Here is a 6,185-nt window from a genome sequence, read left to right as displayed (position 1 = left end):
ATATTTCAGAAAATGATGAAACCGGCATTTAATCATCATTCTTTCACCAACTCTCAAAACTGAGAACCTTGGTGCATGCTCACTCGAGCACTAGGCACCACATGGACGCCCATCATCCCATGTGGTCGGTCCCTCTTCACTCATGATCAATTTTCATCAATTTGCCAATCGATGAAGGATTGATCAAAAATTAGGGTTTCGAACAAACGCTCATGAAATCAACATTCTGAGCAAGTTCAAACATTAAATTATGTTGATCCAGCAATCAGCATCTAAATTGATTATATAATATTCGGTAATCTACCAATATTTTAATTAATATTTTATTGGGTCACGTCACCAGTAAATAATTCGCCGAATCGAGAAATACTTGCTCAATTGCCCGAATATTGATCCAACTAACAATATTCAGTAATCTGTCGAATTGAGCAATACTTGCTCAGTTGCTCGTCAAATTTTTAATATTCGTTGATTTGCAGAATTGAGCAATACTTGCTCAGTCACTCAAATACTGGATAACAATTCACTGAATCGCTGAGCATTCATCACTCATGTTCGATTCAACAAAATCTAGACTCATTATCTGAACGGTCAACAACTGACTAATTAAAACACGTATGCCTTGCAGACTCCACGATTCGTGAGACATCAATCACGTCACAAATTGGGGGATATCACTTAGGGTTTTGGTCTGGAGGCCTACGGCACATGGATACATCCACGACGAGAAGTGTGAGTAAGTCGTGCAAACGGTTGAAGGAGTTAGCAAAGTAGTGAGTGCACGATCAATCAAGTCTCCACACGACATGGAACTGACTTTACCACGATCTCCCACTTTCTCTCTCTTTCACTCAAGAAACCGTCACACTTACAGGGATCAATGGGTTCACTACTCTGACAGTATAAATAAGTCTCTGAATCCATGATTGAGGAACAAGAATTACATCAGTAATCATCCACACAGAATTTCTCGAGTAACTACTCTCAAGAATTCATCAATCTACCAGAACTTATTCGAACTCAACAGTTCACCAATTATTGCAGAAACCCACAACACATCCACAATCCTTGATCATCATTGATCCACACAATTCTCAACTTCCCTCATACGTATCAACCCATCTCCCTCTTTGCGACCGAATTGACTCTGGAACGGCCATTATTTTGGTTTAGGCCGGAGTTATACAGATTGATTTCCCGAATCTAAGCACCCCCTTTACAGCGGTGCATGCGTGTGAGGATTAACATTTTGCCCGGCTGAGGAGTCTCAATAGCACGCTCAACTCTTCACTTTCCCAAAAAACCGGCGGCTCGTTTTTCCCCATCCACAAGGATTACCCTTAATCCTTTACTATCATGATTAATTTGGAGTCAAACTAGACTCTTAAAAAATTTAGGAGTTGGCCAAATCCCACTAGACACCCAAAATATTAACAGTTGACCTAAACTCTTGATTTCTAAATCCATAATCATAGCTTCACCAAGCTTTCAACTAAGCCTTTGTTCTACATAGCTCAAACACAAAGATCAATTCTCAGTTCCAATAAATTTTGGTATCATAATCTTGCATATGTAAGTTTTGGTAAAATAAATTATAAAAATTTCCCCCTTTAATTATTTAATAGAGGCCAATCTTACGATTGGGCGGTTGATGGGTGCCTAACACCTTCTCATCCCATACTATAATCTCCTTACCCAGACTCTCTGATAGAAGAACATAAAACATGTAAGTCATAACTAGATTTTGTTTTCTTGAAATAATTAAAACTAGTTAAAAATGGAACCCGGACTCCTCTTAGTCAAGTGGTGGATTCAAAACATCTTTGTTCTTTACAGAGTTCACTTTCTTACTAACGAACTAGTAAGAAGTTACCTATGTACGACTTGTGGACAAATATCCACGAACGGATGAGCACATATAGTTCACCCCCATAATAATTAGGGATCCCGGCTATCGACCCGTGTTGACCCTCGATTTCTACATTTATCATATTTCTTTTTCATCTCCTCGGTTGCTTCTGTCATGTGTGGCTAGAAATAACCATGGAATCTCACCTTTTCAGCTAGGGACCTTTTTCCTGCGTGGTTGCCACAATATCCTGAGTGTATTTTATCTAGGATTTGTTCCCTCTGCTTTTATACGACACATTTGAGTAGTGGTCTCAGGTATATATTTTTGTACATATCACCATCTAGGATTTGATACATGGCTGCTTATGTCTTGATATTTTTAACCTCTTGTGGGTCATCTGGTAATGATTTTGACTCCAGATAGCTGAAGATATCTTGCATCCAGGTTACCTCTAGTTCTGTTAGGGTCACATTCTAGTTTTGTGTTACTACACCATCTCTGTCTGGATCATGTATAGCCGACCTTTCCAAGATTCTTATCTTTATTGTCCTTTGGCATGCTCCGGGTATCACCGAACATGGGAAATATAATGCATCTGCTTGTATTATCTTATACCTTGGTATCTTCTTGATATTCACTTTTTCAAAGATAGATAAGAGGGTGCTGACTTTCCTTTTGTATTTTTTTTAATTGAGACATCTCTTGTTTCAAACTTTCCATCTACTTAGTTTGTCGTTAGCTGAGAGTCAATAAATAGTATGAATTCCTTTAACTGTAAACTCTTTGCATCCAACAACCGTTGTAGATTTGCTTCATATTCTGCCTAGTTGTTTGTTGGACTGAAAGATAGTACGTATGATAATGTTAGTGATGAGTCTTTACAATCTGGTATTTATTCAGGTTTTGGATGCGCTTCTGGCTGATTTTCGCTAAACATTAAGTCAAAATACGGATCTTTAACCGGGAAGTCGACTAATAAATCAGCTACATCTTGTGCTTTAATGGCCTTCCTATTTTTGTACCCAATGGTGAATTGGATCAGATGGCCTCCCCACTTGGCAATTCTTCCAGTTTTTGTTTCTTTGGACAAGACATTCTCAACTGGGTACTCCGTGACCACAGTTATCTTTCAGCTCAAGAAGTATGGTCTTAGCTTGATAGTTGAGAAATAGATAGCAAAGATCACCTTTTCCAGCTGTGAGTGCCTAGACTCTAGTGTTGTAAGTGACTTGCTGATGAAGTAGATTGATTTTTCCTTACTGTCTTCCACCCTGAGTAGTATTGTGCTTACTACACTTTGGGTGGTTGCAACGTAGACATGGCAAAAATACCAAAAGAAAGTATATCGTGTTTTTTTTCATTCATGAGGAAGTGCATATCTGAAAAGACGAGGGTACCCAAATACACCACAATATATTTGTTTAAACTTGTAAGTCCTCTACCGAATGTGATATTATATGGACAGAGTCGAGACAATACGACAATTCGGTTCATACTTCGTGTGATTTTCTATGGATAAGAGATCGATACAATACGACAACAAGATAACTTGTGTGATTGACTATGGATACAATATCGAGACAATACAACAATAAAGTCTGTTACTTGATAATAGGTTTGGTAATAACCAAACTCTACAGAATCACTATCAAGTAATGCAGAGATAACGTATATGTGTATTTTACTTTATTATAATAAAAAATTATAACGTGGAAATTAAAGTAAAGGATACAACAAGATTTTGTTAACGAGGAAACCGCAAATGCAGGAAAAACTCTGGGACCTAGTCCAGTTTTGAATACTCTCAGAATTAATCTGCTATATAGAATCTAATACCAACTTCGTATAGTTGAGACCAAGCAGACTCCCGGAGCTACTTAGTTCCCTCAGTATCCCTGCGCCTTCGACTTCTAGAGTCACGCACATGAAAAGCAAGTCCCTTGGATCGTATTCCAAACAGTAAAGGAAGAATCTGTTTGAAAACCACTCTAATCAATCTTGCTAAAGATTTAGATGAGCTGTTGACAAAGGCTCTTCTGTTTAATCTAATAAACTCTTTTGTCTAGTTAGATCAATCTATCCAATAACTACCAAAGTAGTCAAGTTTAGATTCGCACTCAATCAAAATAAATCTCAAAAGAGATATATAGAGAATGCCGATCTCACGCAACTAATCAATCGAATAAATCTGATTCTAGTTGGAACCCAACCAATCAAGGTTTGTGCACACAATTCACGAGATACGAAAACTAATAAGGAATTTTCTCCGTCTTCAAATCTTCTTTAATCTTCAATAACCTGCACAACACCGTGTGAATCTCTTGTGATCAATCACGCACAGAATTGATTCTGTTAACAATGGATTATCACAATATGTCTTTAGATCTACGAACAATTCTAAAGATCTCGTCGATACTCTGATCTAGTTTGAGTGAATCTTATATCAGAAGAGAAGATTCTCAAGCATAAACAAACTAGGTGCAATCAAAGTTTAAACAATTGTTAGTCAATCAAATCAATCGAAAACTAATAACACTGCGTATCTAGTTTCCCACCAACGGTACTCGCAGAGCTTCTTGATCCCACAAAAGTCTTTAAACGAGCGGCCGTAAGAGATTTCACCTAATTAAGATACTTTCCTATCCGAATAGACGGCTCCACCAGAAACAACAAGAAATGAAGTTTGCCTGGATCTTAGGATAGTTTGGTAGAAATGAAAACTTAGGTATTTATAGACCAAGGATGTTTGGACACCAAGGAATTTCCAAAACCGACAATATTCTCAAGATATGCAATGAATGGAAAAATTCAGTTTTCATAATTCCAATAAATGTTTGTCCAATATTTCCGAAATCTCTCAATAGAAAATCTCCAACTAGTAAATGCACATTATTAATTTTTATTTTCTAGAGTTATACATTAATTGTTGGTAATTAATGTATATAAAATCAAAAACCTTAATTAAAATATTCTTAATTTATTTCGGCACAAGATCACCTTAAGTATTAAGAAATATCTTTAAACAATAAATGATTAGAGTTACTGCTCGTGCTCAAAGTATGTTGACATCTTTTCACTGCAAATCCTTATTTCATATTTCCATGGATTTGCATTCTTGGAATCGATTATACCACACTTCCAAACAAGTTTAGAATTAGTTCGCCTGTTTTCCAAGACTACTATGTGATTGATAAAATACCAAATCACATACATGGGTTCAATCGGTTCTACCAATCACTAGGGTCGGTTATACCTAAATATGGAAACACTTGTGGTCGGTCACACCAGTCACTAGGATCGGTTACACCAGTTACAAGGATCAGTTCCATCTACATATGGTATTACTTTTGATCGGTCACACCAGTTACCAGGACCGGTTAAACCAATTACAAGGATTGATTGCACATACACACTCATGATTGGTCACACCAATTACAAGGATCGATCATACCATCACATGGTGATTACTTAGGATCGGTTACACCAATTAACAAAAACCAGTTATACCAAATCATAAGTCATCCATTGTGATTAGTTATACCAATATACATAACCTAAGTTAAGATTGGTTCTACCATATAACACATATTGGTCATCCAAATATTTGCAATGAATAGCCGGACCAATAAGCCTAATGATTTCTATTTCGATTCACGAAACAAGTTCATGAATGTACTTCCTTTAAACAAATGTAAAACATTGTTTCCTAGGATGAAATCTTCACCATAACCCATTCACATAATCATAACAATATATACAAGATTATGTCGATGTCATATATATGAAGTTCAAAAGATAAGAGTTACACTTCATAGTCTAATTCCCTAATACTATGATCATACTATTATGATCATGTCACATCACTAGAATATTATACAATATGTATAGTATATACAGCTTCACAGTTTTGTTTTCAATATGCACGACTTGAATGGTACGTTAGGAATGAAACAAGTTCAAGTCAGTATTACTAAACTCAAGTGGAAGGATGGTATCGTCGTTGTAGTTCGTTACTTATTCTCATTCTTCAGGTCTTCAGAGTAATACTTGTATGTCTCAACATTCCTAGGCTTTATAGTCTAACCTAAACGAAGTTGACTCTAGTATTTAATCAAGCGACTCTATATGAGTTTTGATATTAAAATATGACAACCAAACTTGACATACAAACGCTTGGTGAGTTCAACCGAGCTATGCTCTAACAATCTCCCCCTTTGAAAATTTTGGTGACAAAACTCTTATTACATACGGAGACAAACGAATTACAAAACAACCCATTCTTCATACGCTTGATTCCAAGTTTCAACATCACAATATCCTGCATGTATTCAGT

Source organism: Papaver somniferum, unplaced genomic scaffold, assembly GCF_003573695.1.
Source record: "Papaver somniferum cultivar HN1 unplaced genomic scaffold, ASM357369v1 unplaced-scaffold_99, whole genome shotgun sequence".
In the NCBI taxonomy this organism is placed as follows: Eukaryota; Viridiplantae; Streptophyta; class Magnoliopsida; order Ranunculales; family Papaveraceae; genus Papaver; species Papaver somniferum.
This window is presented reverse-complemented; position numbering follows the sequence as displayed.